Source organism: Pyrus communis, chromosome 14 (assembly GCF_041283825.1).
Source record: "Pyrus communis isolate YQ-2024b chromosome 14, ASM4128382v1, whole genome shotgun sequence".
NCBI classification, from domain to species: domain Eukaryota; kingdom Viridiplantae; phylum Streptophyta; class Magnoliopsida; order Rosales; family Rosaceae; genus Pyrus; species Pyrus communis.
The window spans coordinates 13,591,738-13,609,819 of record NC_142578.1 but is presented as its reverse complement, the minus strand read 5'-3'; positions in this window follow the sequence as shown (position 1 = coordinate 13,609,819).

The following is an 18,082-nucleotide window of genomic DNA, read 5'->3' as shown; positions in this document are numbered from 1 at the left end:
GTCTTTTGAGTGGAAAAGAACTTTTCCAAAAACTTCTTAGCCACGGCATCCCATGTGGTGAGTGAACCAGGTACTAGAGTCATTAACCAACCCTTGGCCCTATCTTTCAAGGTGTAAGGGAACACTCTCATCCTCAGATTTGCTTCACTTACTCCCTGTAAAGGTAAACCACTCACAACATTGTAAAATTCTTTAATATGAGCTAAAGGATCTTCATTAGGTAAGCCATAAAAAGAAGGAAACATATGGAAATGTGAAGATTTAAGATCATAGTTTCTAGCTTCTGTGGGCAGCAAGATGCATGAAGGTGAATTTGGTATGATTGGTTGAGCAAAATCCTCCAAAGCTCGAAGATCATCTTGGTTGCCCGCCATCTCTTCTTCTCTTTCCCAATTAAAGTGCTCAGATCCTTCACTTGTTGGACTAGACGGTTTCCCTTCCTCTTCTTCACGGACAATGGAGGAACTTGTTGGCACAAAGCTTTCCAAAGTGTTGCCCTTTAACCGTTCAATTCTTTGGCCTAATTCAGCAAGTCTATTTGACATATACTACCTGAAACAAGATAAAACAAGTTTGAATAAAAATCAGAAATTTACTTAAAATGAAAAGAACAAGGTTTAATATCAAAACAAGCAATTATAAGGGACTGAAATCAGTCCCCGGCAACGGCGCCATTTTGATTGATGTGTTCCTTCCTAGTGCTAAAATATGTTTAGTATAATGGCACAAGTAAGGGTGTCGAATCCACAGGGACTAATTAGACCTATACAACTACTTGTTTTGCAAGAACTCTATAAGAGAAATAAAACTAATCGATTTAGGCAGATTTGTTGTTGTAACTTGAAAGCACAAGAAAATGAAGTAGACACAAATAAATGAATCAACAACTAATAAAATGAGATAGCACAAATGGAGATGAAGCTAGGGATTCGGTTTCACCATTGCTAAGCCAAGTCCATGCTTGTTAAGTCAGATTATACTCATCCATCTACCTATTTCTTGGGTTTGTTTCACTTAGATATGATCAACCATATGATGTGTGGATTTGATCAAATGTTCCTAATTATGAACCTAAGTGTGATGTGCAACTTTGGTCCCTAATCAAGAACATGACACGCACAAGAAACTTTCATAAAACCAAAGGAAACACTCGGCAGGTTGTTTGCAAAGCATTCCCTTCATTCATTCACATTTCCACCAAGAGTATGCATGATGTGTGCTTTACTCTTGGCTAAACAACCTGTGGTTAAATCAAATGGTGATCAAACATTAAAATCAACACACAAAGTCACAATTAAATCAGAGAATGAAACAAGAAATAGATGGATCAACTGAGCATTCTAAAATAACTACATGGCAATCTTGCAAGGCTACATCGAATCCCTAGAAAGAGATTAGTGACACTTCATGTTTACAGAATGTTTGATATAAAAATATACAACATGAATGAACATAGAATTAAGGAGAAAGAACCCTTGAAGCAAAACTGATGTCGAAATCCCTCAAGAGTTGCCTTCGGTGTGGTGCTCCAAGTGTGTTGTAAATGAAGGTGGAGCGGCTAAGGTTGAATGGTTTCTGCGAATGGGAGAGTGTATGGAATGAAGCCGAGAAGAAGTTGTGTAGAAATGGAAGGGGATTTGCGGCAAAAGGGGAAGTGTTTGTGTTGTGTGTTGTGTTGTGAATGGAATTTCTGTGGTGAATGGAATAGTGTGTTTTTGTGTATGAATGCATGGGTTTTTATAGGGGGAATGGGAGAATATGTGGATGATTGTTTAAGAGTGAATGTGGCTGTTGTGATTGAGATTGCATGTGGATGAAATAATGATGGAAAAACAACTAGGAAAATAGGGAATGCATGTGGAAGTGTGGCTGCAAAGATGAAGAAAAGCTGGAAATGTTAGGGGGGGAACTCACGGCATTGATGGTGTTTGATTGAATGTGCATGTGAATTAGGTTGTGAAAGCATGTGGATTAAAGGGGTGTGAATGCATGTGCAATGAGTAATGAAATGGGAAAGCATGGTTGAATGATTAAATGGCTGAATTGGATTAAAGAATGGGAGTGATGCACGACAAACGGTGAATGGGTGATGTGTGAATGTGGTTGATTTGTGGTGCAATGAAGAAAGGCAAAGTGCATGTGCAATGTTGGAGAATGAATGTGTTTGCATGTGAATTAAAACTAGAGTGAATGATGATGAATGCATGTGGATTAAAGAGGGAGAATGTGGTGTAATGATGAAGTGGAATGCTGGAAATGCAATGGGAAGGTACGGTTAAGGGTTGTGGTTTGTGTGAAGTGTGTATGGATGGTGGTTTTGCATGGCTTTGATGGATTGTTTGATTGGGCTAGAGGTTTTGCATGGCTCAAAGGATTGTTTGATTGGGCTAGGCCCTTTGTTTTATGCCCAAAGTGCATACAAGGCCTTCAAATTCGTCCAACACTTTGGCTCCAAGCATATGCTATCCATTCCAAGCCTAATTTTGCTCCAAAATGCTCCAAAATGCATCTTTTTGCTTCCTTAGCCATATGAACCTAAAAACACACGAAAATGGCTTAAACTACTAAAACAACTAGGAATTAACAATATAAATGCACGAAAACAAGCTAAGTAAGTCGCCTAAATATGCTCCTATCATGAGACAGAGCTCAAAAGCTTCCTCGGTAACGTTGATTCAGAGAAACATTACCTCCCAAACTTAGCATCCATAAAGTATTCTCATCACAATATCTAGTACACCACCTTACTCTAGTACGAGGAATTCAACATTAAACTGATGAAGAATCTTTCACTCCGTGCTTATCTATGCATATATCGAACTTAAGAATTACAAACCATATCTAGAACAACCTGCAAGAAACAAATCAATAACAACTTTTTACCTTGCCCCAGTTTTAGATCAAGGATTTCAATACTTGCATTTCTGCTCATCCGAGTCTTCTCGAATCAGAGTTGCACTCAACGTGTAGTTCGATACTTCTAGGTACAGACATAGATCTTCTCCGTTGATTGGCTTAGATAGCAACGGGGGTTTAGAGATGTATTCTTTGAGCTTCGCATTTGTCAGTTCAGAGCAAGCCTTTACTTTTCTTTATCGCAGTGAAAAATGGTTACACTTGTTAGTGTACCACGAAAGAAACCTGTTGAGGGTCGATGCTCTTCCTGTTAAGCTCTGTATTTCTTTCATGGTTCTGGTCGACTTCGTTTCCATGATTGCCTTAATTTGATTGGAATTGGCCTCGATTCCTCGCTTGGTGACCAGGTACCCTAAGAATTTGCCTGATACTACTCCGAAAGTACATTTTTCCATATTCAACTTCATGTTATATTTTCAGAGTAAATCGAATGACACTTGGAAGTGACTATGTGACCCTTCTTTTCTCTGCTCTTGACAGCCATTCATCTACATAGACTTCTATAGTGTCTCCGATCTTTTCGTTGAAGGTTCGATTGACAAGCCTTTGATATGTTGCCCATGAATTCTTAAGTTCGAAAGGCATGCCTTTGTAATAGTACATGCCTTGATCAACGACGAATGATGTCGCTTCCATATATGGTTTATCTATTTTTATATGGTTGTATCTGAAGGAAGCATCCATGGTGCTTAGCAGTTCATGCCCCGTGGTTGAGTCCACCAACAAGTTGATCCGTGGAAATGGATACAGATCATTTGGGCAAGCTTTGTTTAAGTCTATGACATCCACGCACATTCTCCACTTACCATTCTTTTTCTGTACCAGTACCACGTTCGTTAGCCAGTCTGGGTGGTCCACTTCGATGATGAACATGGAATCCTTAAGTTTGTCGATCTCTGCTTATATCATCTTACTTCCCTCTATTTCATGATTTCGCTTACATTAGATAACTGGTCTGGTAGTTAAGTCCATATGGAGCTGGTGGCAAATCACCGAGGGGTCAATCCCTGGCATGCCTTCAGCCGACCAAGGGAATATATCTTTGTTGGCCTGCAAGAAGTTAGTAAACAACTTTTTCTCGTGATCAGTTAGCTTTGATCTGATCCTGGTTTTTTGCTATGGTCTGTCGTGATTGAGACTGATGTATACGGTGTCTTCATCCACCTTCGAGTCTGGGGTACTGTTGTCTTGGGGGTTAAGATCTAGGTCAAATTCCTTGTAGCTCATTTGTTGACCCCCTGACTTTGATTGATATGATGGTTCTCCCATGGAGGTGTTAGAACTTCGCTTCCCTTTTCAAATCATATTTATGCTTTTGATGGCATAGTAGCATGTTGCCGATTAATCTCCTTTTATTTCTTTTACCCCACTCGGAGTAGGGTAACAGAGTAGCTGATGTAGCTGGATAAGACATCTTTCATCCTATGTAACTGATTATGGTGGAGGATGGTGTTGTTAGAAGTTGGGCATTTTATCACGTGGAAGGTAACGAAGTAATTGTAGGGCTCGGCTCTGCCTGGATTGCCTATTTTACTATTCCCAAGGATTTGATCAATGCCCCATTGAAGGTATGGATGGTCGTATTTCCCTAATTAATGTTATCAAGAATCCCCACCTTTTCATCAACATCCTTGAAGAAAATGCTAACTCCTCACTCGTTGTCGACCAGAACCCAGCTTATTAGAGAGTTAGAGATTTTCACTTTGACAACAAGGGCATCATCATGGGGCAAGGATGTTGGAATCGATGGTTAGTAGTTTATTGATAGAGGCCACCATTCTTGGTTTCTTGCAAGCCCCATTTCTTTCTTTTTAGGTGTTCCCCGGATATTTTGCTCACCATATATGTAGTTCACTCTTGTAAAATGCTTCTTTTCCTAAGCATTGGGCAGGGTAGAGACTTTGAAGTCTTCTGGACTTCATATGATGCTTCTCAAGGGTAGGGCGCTGAGGCAATTATTCAGAGGTCAAATCGATTATTTTTATCATTTAGATTGCCAATTCTCCGAAGCAGGAAACGACTTCTTTCATGTCGGCAAGTCTTCCAAGTTATCTGACCAACGGGCTTTGCTGGACACTTTTTAGAGATAGACAGATTTCCATGACGTCTTCCTAAATCTCATCAATGACGGTGGTCTCGTCATATCTTTAGTTTGTGTCATCTTGGAGGGTGATGAAGCTGTCGTCGTTAACCGAGTTTTCAGACATGTGAGTTGGTATAATGGTTTGGCCGAGAGGAATAAAAGTTCACTCTCAATGAAAGCACCAATTTTTGGAACCAAATCCACTCACTGTCATCTGTGGTGGAAGTGCTCGAACTCAACTACCTACAAAATAATAAACAATCGTGAGCAAGCCTAGAACCCCGGGAGGGGGATTGAACCAGGTAAAGGCTTTTCGACCGTCAAATAAATGAATAATATAGACTCAAGCGGTGGGCAAGAGAATCCAAGTGTTTAGATTGCATTACTAGAGATGAACCCTAGACAGGTGTATTTATACTCTAGGAGAGAGACCTTTTTGGGATAGAATCCTCGTTCTAAGCCAGGAGAATCCTAAAAGGTATCTAGAAGTAGATATTGCATCCTTTAAGGAGTTATGATTACTTGCAGCACACGCCAATTCCTAGATCAGATTATGTGTGTTACAGAACAAGCATGGTTATCCAATGGAGTCGTTAGGACTCCATTTATTGCCTCGGAATAGAGTAATGGTGGCACCCGCTACATGATCTGATTTAGATATGAACACAATCAGATCTTTAAGTCTTGGAGTTTGGATCAATCTTATTCCAAGCTGGTGAGTCCATGACCGGATCAATCTTATTCTGACCCTCAAAAATCATGGTCTCATAAGGCTCATTATACATCGAACTTCTACAATTCGAACCATTTATTTTTTTTAAGTCTTCATTCATAGATCATCTTTGCAAAAAAATGAATTCAAAAGAAACCATTTACTCATTTTGTTGTAATAATGAAATTTCAATGTTTCTTAGAACATAGTGTTTGTCAATTTCTTTGAACTCAACTAGATGCCTCAAACATTTTTTATTTGGCTAATATTTTGGAACGATGATCTATGAAATGCAACTTGAATAATAGATGGTTGAGATCATTGAAGTTTGATGTCGGGTGGGCCCCACAACTAATCCCTAAAAATGGGGATCTCTCTAGATAAAGGGCTTCTAACTCCTTACACTGATGTGTGAAAATAGTACAATATATTTAGGGTTGTACCAATCCCTATTTAAGTAGGAATTCTAAACTAATACAATTAAAAATTACATTCCTATAATACATATGATAACTACTGAGATGATTTTGGATATATTACCAGGCGTGTCAGGTGTTACAATGGCGACATTTGCTTGTACCACAAACTACCTTTGTGGTAGAAAAGTTGACTTGCATTATGGAACCCTTTATTCAAAGATATAAGATTGTCCCTCTCCCCCGACCCGACAACGACACACCGCAAATAACACCAGTGTTCAATTTAGTCTCGAGTATGATACTTCAAGTGATGACTTTAAAGTTAACGTTTTTGTTGAACATGTTAATCCTCTGGATAGGCCAGATAAGGATGCCATTATTGACACTAAATATTTTGAATAACCTATCAGTTTTTGTATGCGAGTTGAGGTTGCAAGTTTTATTGATTTAATTGCTCCAGACCCTTAATTATAATATAAAGTTTGGGTTAGTGGCTTGTTTAAGACTATTTAGCTAGTTATAATTTTGAAACCCACCATTGCAACTATTGCAATCAAGGTCCTAAAAGACGCTAGGCCTTAGTCGAGCGGTGGGCTAGGGCCTAGCGCCTAGGTAACTACGTGGATTGCCGCACCCTAACCTAGATATCTAAATGATACATGGATGGCACATGCTGGCCGACACTCAAGAGTGACGAAAGCTATGAATATACCAATTTGCGAAGACATGAGGGGACAAGTAATCCAAAAGTCATGCAACAAACAATAATCACAAGGAATATACAAACACTAAGAGGCAATAATAATAATCCAAATTAAACATGAACAAAACAGAAGGTCCAATGGCCACAAATTCGAAATAAAAGATGTAAGAATATGTCCAGAGCATACCACTAAATGGAAGTAGTAGTGAAAGGTAAGACATTAAGTTACAATTATTCATAAAGAAGCCATACGCAAGTGGAAGAACGCAAGATCACTTGTAAGGAAAAGCCTCGAAGCTTAAGTCATAATCCTCGTCACTAGGTCCTGAGGGGGCGCAAAAACAAAAGGTGAGTGGACCAGAATTTATACTAATACTAATAATAATAAAACCAATTTCTTTCTGAACATACTAACCCTCTGTTTTGAAAACGTATATAATACTATATAATAGGTTTTTCTAAAAATTCTACATGCTATAAAAACTTTCATACGATAAAATCATCTCTAAAAGTGATAATGAAACGCTCGAAGGCAAAGCCAATAAGTCTCAAAAATTAACACGACGATGTACTCAACTAGGGGTATCATAGTCGCCCAAAGGCATAACCATCACCCGAAGGCGAAGCTGTACGACATTGGGTTACGCTAGTGAAGAAATATGGTAGGTCCTACCACCTGAAGGTGAAGCTGTATGACTCTGGGTTACACCAGATAAGGAACACACACACACACACACACACACATAACACACCGACACTAGCCGTGGCTAGTGAAGCTGTCCGACACTAGTTTCACCAATGAAGCTGGGAGTATGTCATAAATATCCTCAACTATGTCCTATGGCCATAGATGTCTATGTGTTGTATGATTACCCACTAGATATGCACAAGCCATGAACAAGCCATGCACACCATGCACAAAACTAAAATGACGAAAATACCCACATATAAATTGTAAAAACTCACAGTGACGACGTCATTTTTTTGGGTTGGAAAAGAAGGATGTCGAGAGAAAGGTCTGAACTATAGGTTTTTTGGTTGAGCTCAAATGTGTGAACCTTGATTTCGAAGAGAGGGAAGTGCATAGAGAGGTTAAAAGAGTGAGCTGGGTGCTGGGTTGAACCCATACCTCTGGTTTTGAACACAAGGATGTCAAGAGAAAGGTGAGAAGAGTGAGGTTGGGTTTTTGGGGTTTAAGCTCATATTTGTGAGCTATGTGTGTTATTCTTCCATAACCAAACACAACAAATTGTTCCATCCTTAAAGATAGGAGGTTTGTACCATATTTTCTGTTTTGGCTGGAAAGTTTCATTTTTTCCTGCGACTGAAGCTTCTGTAGGCATATTAAGTTAGGGTGTTTAGTTCCAAGTTTCTACATCAATGATTTATGGAAAAAATGGGTTGTTTGTAATGCGAATCAATACTTATAAGCTAGGGTTTGTGTTTCAATTTGGGGCCTATGGGTTGTGGAATGAACTTTACTTTTTGACATGCTACAAAACTGGGATGGAACACCTTATGGTTCAAGTGTTGAATTGCAAAAAATTCTGAAATTTTTTTAGTAATTTGCATGTGGTGTGCATATGGTGTGCATGGTTATTAACGACAACGAGTATTATGTTTTCCACGTGCACGGTTAAGCAGTAGTTGATATACGTAACAAGACTTTAAAAATTGTCACTGTAACCTTATGTACGTAATAGTTATATTTTAGTTGTATCACTATACCAATAGGTTGCCGTTAAAGTTTCTTATTAATGCAAAAAATTGGCCATTGCTCGATCACCGGTTATGTGCATACCATGTGCATGAAATGAATATATGATGTGTATTATGTGTGCATATCGTGTATATGATGCTTATTTACATATTTGATACTCTTCACATTAACATAGTTTAGGACATAATAGGTTTTGAAGATAACAAGGATACATAGATCTATATTTTTCGACGACTTCTTCGAGTCAACAGAGCTAAACAATGACGTAGGATTTGCCTTGGGTGACCCCGAAAATAAGGAGGTTCCATGTTGTACCACCCATGGAACTCAGTGGTTAAAACCCTTAGTTTCATGTCTGAACTTGGACATATTGGTGTTGTGAATTGTTTTAGCTATCTGAGAATTGTAATGGCTTTTTTGGTATAGAGATAATGGTTATGGAAAACAAGTGTGAGAAGCCTATTTATACAAGTGTATCATTGATGTGGAAGAAAACCGATTGGGTAAAAAAGGGATTGTGTTGAAAGTGTTAGTGTGGTGAGGATTTGTTGCACGTGACCTACAAAAGTTATAGGAATCCCAGCACTCCTTTTTTGTCCCTTCTACTACTTGATTTCAACATATGGGTTAGTGTTTTGTCAAATCTCACACCCCCTCCTTCATTTCCAACATATAGCTATTAACTCCTACTACTTCATTTTCAACATTTATGGCGCGTTTACGTAACTGTAATCAAACTAGAGGAATTGGATTGAGGAAGAATTGAATTGAGGAGGAGTTAGAATCGAATTCCTGTTAAAGCTGTTTACTTAAATGTTCTGGAATTAGAGTAAAAATGAAACAAAATTCATATAAGTTGTTTACTAGTTCACCTGAATCGGAATGAAAATTAATATGATTACTAAAATACCCTTAATCTAAATAATAGAAAAATTCATAAGTTTTTAATACAATTTCACACTCACACACACACACACACACACACACATATATATATATATATATATATGTATAGTTTTATTAAAATATTAACCATTCTCGTTGGAAAATATTGGAATATATTGGTTGGCACACCATCGGAGTACATCATCATTTTTTTTTTAGTCCCTTTTCGCTTCATTCTCTCTATCCGTTCTCTTTAGCTCTCTCTCTCTCAATCTCTCTAGCTATTTCTCATTCTCCATCTAAGCAGCAAACCTTCCATAAACACAGCAGCATACCCAGAAGCATACCCAGCTTCCTGCAATTCGAAAGATCTGAGGGGCGGCTGCTGCTCCTTGTTCCTCTGTAGCTTCGCCAGTGGGTGATAGGTCTTGGTAGTCTGGGAGGTAGTGCGGTAGTCTGCGTTGGTTAAGGGTGGGATAGGTGTGTGCTTTGGGTGGTTGAATCGTGGGAGGCAGATGGAAGGGGAGGGCAATTTTGGTAGAGAAGTTTGATTCCAGATGCTGGCTTTCTTCCGGAATTCAATTACCACCTTCAAGTCAGTATCTGGATTCTGGGAATATCAGGAATCCGATTACTGATTTTGGGTGGAGCCCACTAATTTTTTCATTCCCAAAATTTGGTAAACGCCGGAATCGCTTGGATAGGAATTCAATTCCCTTTCTTCTACCTCCATTCTGGTTTGGTAAACACACCATTAATGTAATAATATAGGTTAGGGAAATTGACCAGTGGCAAAGCCACTTCGATGGTAGGGTTGGTCGGTCCATCCTACAATTTTTGTAATATATATTAATTGTGTGCAATTATAAACAATAGTAAGTGTCATGTTAGTTGGTGAGTATATTTTTGTAGTTTCAACAAGGCAAGGATTCAAAACTTGATGGTTTTTACATCTTTTTTGTCTTTTCCTAAACCCAACCTTATGTTTTACCATATAAATTTCAATTCCTTTTTGGTTCTATACAATTTAGAGGAAGATGTAATGGATCCGTAGATCTAACTGTGTTCAAAGAAAATGTCATAGTTATATAGTTTTGAGTCATGATTTTAATTTTTTTTATATTTATTTAATACAATAATTTTTTTTGTTAGAGCTAGTAAATAAGTTTTGAGTCATGACTTTAATTTCATATATACTTTAAAGCTCCATCTCTCCTATTTCAGTAAAATTGACCATACTAATGTGTCTTAGAAATCCCATAAGCAGCTCCCTAGCCAAGGAGGCTTTTACATATCATGTGCATATAGTGTGCATATCATGTGCATATAGTATGCATATAATGTGCATATCATGTACATATAATTGATGTATTTGTGTTGGACTATGATTATGATAACATGGTTTTGTATGTATAACTAACATGGATTTGTATATATACCTAACAATGGGCCATTATTCTAGAATTACTGACCTTATAATTCATGTATTTGTGTTTGAATAAGATTATGAAAACATGGTTTTCATAATATGTGTAATCATGTGTGAAGATACACCGTAACTTTGCTGTATTAGTAGACATAATATTGTAGTGAAATAGATTAATTAATCAATAAAGAAAAAAAAACTTTTTATTTTATAAATAAATAAATTAATTGTAAAGGATATGATTGTTGGGTATTTGATGGGTTAGTTAATTAACTTGACCGACAAAGTAAAATTTCCTTTTCTTTTTCAACTAGTGCTTCATACTTACGCTTTCGGCTATGTATTAGGTATTTGTGCTTTGCTGATTTGCACAACACCTCGTTCAGCTATTGTTGTAATGCAACCAATGTGGACTCCTTTCTGAGACACTTTTGATGCCACACATTAATAAAGCATGAGTTGGCAGAAAATTTCGTCTTTGATTAAGCAATTTGATTGGTCGGATCATCGGAATCACCGTCACTCCCCAAAAGAGCCATGACATGTGTGCCTAAACCATGGCTACAAAATTGTTCTTACTTGCATTTATAGATAATCGATTTAGATGTCATTAAATGGCATAGCAGGCCATAAAGGGATGGAAACAGATTGTCTGTTTACAACTAGTTTGTCTGCAATACTCCTTCCAATTGCTTACCTTTATTTTTTGTATAACTACATTAAGAATGTATCGTGGACAAACCAAGTGTTGTCTAATGACTTGTTCTTGCTTTCCATTTATAGATGATCAATTTAGATGTCATTGAATGTGAGACCAACAAATATTGGATGAAATTGATTGATTCATGACTGCCTATTGTAGGTATATGATGGCTTGTGAGCAGTGGTGTTCAGCTATCAAGAACTAAGTTTCCAACTTCTTGTTCATAAAAAATCCTTCCAAATCCCAAACATTTTACTGTAACAACATTAAGAATGTGTCGTAATGGCAACAAAATGTTTAGTTCGTATACTTTCACATTTAATAGGGCAAAAAAATTGACAGTTTTGTATACTTGTGTGTTTATGAGCACTTATGAAGACCATTGTCTACCCTCACGCAGTCTTGTCACTTTGGTCCTTCAAGTAGCAAAAAATAACTTTTCAAACACATAAATGAGACAAAAAATTAGTACTACACAGAAATATGTAACCACTCCCACATCCAATGTTCAAGAAAGTGTACAAACATTTATGTTCCAAAAAAACATGTACTCATCCCACTCCCACATCCATTATTGAAGACATACTACAAACATTTGTGTTCCAAAAAACGTGTAATCATCCCACTCCCACTCCCACATCCAATTTGGAAGACATTCTACAAACATTTGTGTTCCAAAAAACATGTACTCATCCCATTCCTACATCTAATTATGAAGACATTGTACAAACATTTATGTTCCAAAAAAACATGTACTCATCACAGTCCCATGAACTTCAATAGGTGTTTAGGAATCCCGAGAATGCCCGAGGTCATACAGTCTGAACTAACTCTGTTGTTTAGTGAAGCTGTTAAAAACCACTTCTTTGTCGACAATTTTGGCAATGGTTGGTTTGAGTTAGAGTTCATCGACGAGGATGAACTGGAAAACATGGTGGAGGGATGTCCATGGTTTGTGAGGGGCCAAATCTTCCACTTAAAAAGGTGGACATAAGACTTTAGGGAATCAGACTCTATATCTTACTTGAGGGTATAAGTTAAAATCCCTTAAATGCAATATAGGGAGCTGAATATCTTAAAGACTATCACTAAACTCATCGGGGACCTTATTAGGCTTAATGACCCTTGTATTAATTCCCTGAATTGAATGGCCATAAGGGTGTTAATGAAAGTGGTTGTTCATCTCCCTTTCAAGTGGGTCGTGGTGGTGAACGAGGACAAAGACTTGCCAACTTTCCACAGTTATGAGGTTTGTTTGAGGTTTGCTCATACTATGGATGAGAACAGTACTCAAATGCGATTGTGAAGTTAATGTGTTGGATGCCAGTTGATTTATGGTTAACAAGGTGTTTGGAGACGAGCCAAACATGCTGCCTTCAAGGAACAAAAAAAAAAAAAAAAAAAAAAAAAAAAAGGAGAATGAAGGTGACGGTGAAGATGAAAGTGAGAGTAAAGGTGAGGCTGCAGGTCCAAGTGCATGTGGTGGTGATGGCATGGGTACAAATAATTGATGACGCTGGATGAAGTGATCAAGTGGTCAAGTAGGTTTAAGTAGTTTAGATTTAATTTTACCATATTTTAATTAATGTTTTAGTTTTAGTGTGTTATATTGAACGTTTTTTTATGTATTATTGTGTTATGTCAAACGATTAAATTTCATTTTAGCATGTTTTAATTTATGTTTTTGTTTAAGCAGGTTGGTTTTAGGTTTGTAATGTTTATGTTTAAGAAGGTTAGTTTTAGTGTGTTATGTGGGATGTTTCCATCGCTGTGTACTTCACAATTTATTTTGACAGTTTCAGTTTCATTGTCTCGTATTATTTGTGCATGACCATTTCCTACTACTCCATCACAAAAATTCATAACAGATAAGGATAGTTTCATCGACTGTCACCTAGTTTCATAACACATAAATAGTGGTTTTAAAAATTGTCTTTCAAATTCATTCAACTTGACTTATCCATAACAACAAATCATCTGGAAGGATATAATGAAAGCATCACCATACCAATTACATTCTTCCACACCAAGTACAAAATTGGACAAATAATTGAAATTTATTTCAAATTTACTTTGTCTGAATCTGTTTCACTGTCTAACTTATTTGAGGAAGACCCTTTCATGGTACACCAACTTGCTCTAGGTACACATTATGGTTCACAAATATTCATATCGCATAATGAAGGTTTGATAAATTGTCACACACTTTCACAACACATAAGGGATGGTTTGAAAAAGTGACTTTCAAATTCATTCCACTTAACTGACCCATAACAACAAATAATCTAGAATGAGATAATCAAAGCATCCCCAAACCCATTAAATTCATCCACACCAAGTAAATAAATGGACAAATAATGTAACATCATCCACAATGAAAGACTTGCACCTCAATTAATATTCATCCCAACTAATGGAACTTGTCTTAACAAAATAAAAATATATACATCACCACATATTCACAATATAATACTTGTTTTATTGGCTACAAGATTACATCGACAACCATTGAGTCATCCAGCACCACCTAGACATTATGCACCTCATGCAACATGTAACTGCCTTCCTCAATCGGAATGCAGGGACATTTTGCGGTTTAATAACATCGAGAGGAAGACCAGTAAACAAGAACTCTATCACTTTTAAAGTGAAAATCCCACAGTCTCCCCATGCCATCAACAAGTTTCAGAAATAATTTACACACAATTCAATCATTTAACTTAACTAACAATTCAATAAATTTTTAACTGACTCATTGTTTTGTTGTGGACCTCTTCGACTTATAACAATAGGGCCAAAGTCCCTCCTTCACCTCCATCGACACGCTTCGAAGGACATCAGGTAACACATAAGAAATTGGAGCCAATTTCATCGTCGCTTTCTCGGAGTGCGTTGTTGATCTCAAGAAGTCATGCACAATGATTCTTAAAGCTTTCAAGTTCATCTTGATAGCAACCATGGTTATCAATGTTGAGGGGCATGACATGATTCGACCAACAAAGATGTAGATAATAGCTTCTCATCCCCCTTCACAGTTTTCAAAATGACAAGTAAGAATGGAGTGCACGATTCGCGCTAACAGTATATCTGTAAACAGTCAAAGTATAAAGTAAAAGACATGTACAACACTTTTACTGCCCAAAATCATACTCAACATCATAATTGCACATATTTACATAATTAGCATAGATTATCTTGGATAGTTTACTAGAAACCAATCGTTTGTGTTGGTGCTCAACATTGTCCCTACCCTCCGAACCTCTTCGCCATGCTTCTGGAGAAGATACAATTGAAAATGATTGAGCTAAAATGCACAATTTTTACTTAAACTTTCACACCAACACAATCCCAACAGTATGGAAACACACCATCAAGAACAGGGTTTATGGACTTACATCGATTGACAACCACCGTTCCTTGTCAATGAGCAGTCTCCAAAAGTTTGTCTCCTACCGTCATATTCTCAAACGGGCAATCAGAGTAACAATGTAACAAAAAAACATTGATCGTCATCATTATAGTCGTTTACTGAATATAAATTCTAATGCACCAAAAGCAGAACACAATGATCACTTACTTGTTCCCAGCATTCTTCAAACTATGGAATTGATAGAAATACTAAAGTGCCTCAACCACATAGCCTGAGTCTATTGCTTTAAATGCCGCTCCCCTTTGCAAAACATGTTCCCTCAACTCACCGTCTTGGATTTTTTTTGCACTTTGTCACGTCAAATATCAATGTTGTGTAATGCACCACTTTGGTCTTCTTCTTGGCTCCTCCTTTGGTGACCCAATCTTTGCCGCCGCCCCAGTGTAGTGAACTTTCCTCTTCGTTCCAATGTGCTCACCCTCAAGTGTGTAAATAACAACATCATCATCGAAACTCTAAACTTTTGCGTGCTTGTGCGTTATCCTTTCTCCGACCAGTGCAAGCACCATATGGCACACATCTGCGAGACTTTCCAAATGAGCAATCCTTACAAGTTCCTGGAAACCTACTTCCTCCACACATTTCCTTCCCTCTTGATCCCTCGGTTTCCTCCTATTTGCCTTTTTCACCCCCGTTTTGACCACCCTTTAATTCTTCTTTGGTTTCCTGGAGACCATTTCATGCACTGCCGCAACTTTCACCACCATTTTCTTCTTCTTTTTCCTATTTTTTACCTACTTTTTTCCCCTCTTCTTCTTCTTCTTCTTCTTCTTCTACTACTTCCTATTCCTCCTAAACTTCCCTCATCAATGCTTTCACCTCCTCCATCAACTCTTCCACCTTCTTCAACACATTCCTCTGAAAAATATCCTTTCGTGGGCCAAATGCCCCACAACCATCTTCAACTTCTTTTTCTTCCTCCATCAAATCTTCCACCTTCTTCAACACATTCCTCTGAAAAATATCCTTTCATGGGCCAAACACCCCACAACCACCTTCTTCTTCTTCTTCTTCTTCCCCACCGCTTGTCATTTATCGCCAGTCATCACAATTACATTTCTCAAAACAAGCATTCATAAACATTCAAAAACATTCTCCAAAATTCACATAGATATTCAAATATTTTCACAATCCTTCATAAAAGTTCATAACTTTTGAAATAAGGCCATACCTCTCAACTCTTAGTTATGTACATCTAGACCTGTTCATTAATCAGCTACTTATTCTTTGTTGACCACCGAGGAATTCTTGGGATGGCTGCAGGATCAGTCATCTTGCAATAACGAAGTGGCTTCTCCAGTTGCGCAATTATTTTGTATGCCTACATTTGCACGTACACTGAATTAGTGCTTATCACAATCACAACAACTTGACCCTTATTAGTACTCAATCAAACCAACAAATTGTACCTAAAAGGAATAACTAAACTCTTAGTAGCACCATTTGAATCTTTGCCTCCTTTTACTTCCCCTCGGTTGTTCCTCTTCATCCTCCTCATCTCATTCAACATCACCATCCCATCTTCATCTCCCTCTCCTAACAGCAGCAAAACAGAGGCTGTCATGTAGTTATTCGAATGATACCTCACCCCATGTATAAGTGTTGAACCTATCTATGTCCTTCACGAGGTCCAAGTACTCTAGGTTCACACCCACATTACTCTTCATCCCTCTCAAGACACCTTAGGTGAAGCAAACCAGCCTCATCTTCAACACATCATCCTCATTCTTTAAACACCATTTCAAGCTTGGCACATGTCACTAAAACCTTTTTGGTAGCTTTCTTGGGGGCAGTTTTCACTTCACCTTTGCCCTTCACACCCTTACCCTTACCCTTGCTACTATCTCCAACAAAACCAAACTTTTGAGGAAAATACTTAGGCAACAGCCTAATGTTGGAAGGCTTAACCTATAAGGTTCGTCACAATGGAGCCCTGTAATGAGGCAAAAGTCCTTCTTTGTGAACCGGGTGACCTCATAGCCTATTAAATATGTGAGTCCCTCTAGGTCTTTCACCCCCTAATTTGCCACTCTACGGATCCACAATTCATGCACCAGCTACCCACTAAAGGTTAATCTATCGACACTCTCCAAGTGTCCAAAGTATAAAGACCTAAAATCAGCAAGATGTGCATCATTAAACTTGTGACACAAGACTCCTAGGACATGACTAGCTTAAGAAAGGTTGTTAACCCTTCCCCTATAAGATTATTTCTCTTTTGTTGCGAGTTCAACCACCTGATTTGCCATCTCCTGTACACATAATAATACAAGCATTCATGACAACCAAATTGAACAACATATACCCTGAGAACAACCAAATACGACAATGTTTATCATTGACACAACAAGTTCTCATAGCTATACATCTACTATGAACATACTTTCATGAGTTAAGAAATACCAAATCAATTCATAAAATTAACAAAGATTCATCGACAAAAATCATTCACAACTCAACAATATAAATTCAACAAAACAAATTGAAGCACATATATCGTGTACACAACCTGTCAACCACAGTTCATAAACCTACATCTCACCAAATATATACTTCCACATCAACTAATTTCATCAACCCACTTGCATAATTAACCATAAACACTAAAAAAAGTACATAATTTTACATATATAATGAAATTATTTTCTAGGGTTCCAAATTTCAAATTTAGTTTCCGGAATCAAGTTTGTCATCGACTTTTGCGGAAACAATGACTCTAAACCCACTCCAATCAAGGAACCACCGAAATTTTTTCCATGTGAGCAACTGCTAACCCTTAAACCAAAGATGTTTGAATGTCGAAGTGCATTGAGCCTGGAGACAAGAATCACAACAATACTCCAACTGGGTTTCAAACGACAACGAACTTTTCGAACACTACCAAGGTTTTGAATGAGCACGATGTTGGGATGAGAAGGAGATTTTTGCAAGGAGAAGAAAATTTTAAGGTTTCAACTGTTGCTTCTGGTTTCAACTGTTGTTGTCGTGGGGAGGGAGGGGGAGAGTTTAGTTCCCTAATTTTTTGAATTCTTGCAGATACCGTTTTCATTAACTCACATATCTTTTTTAACTCGGTTTTACACTA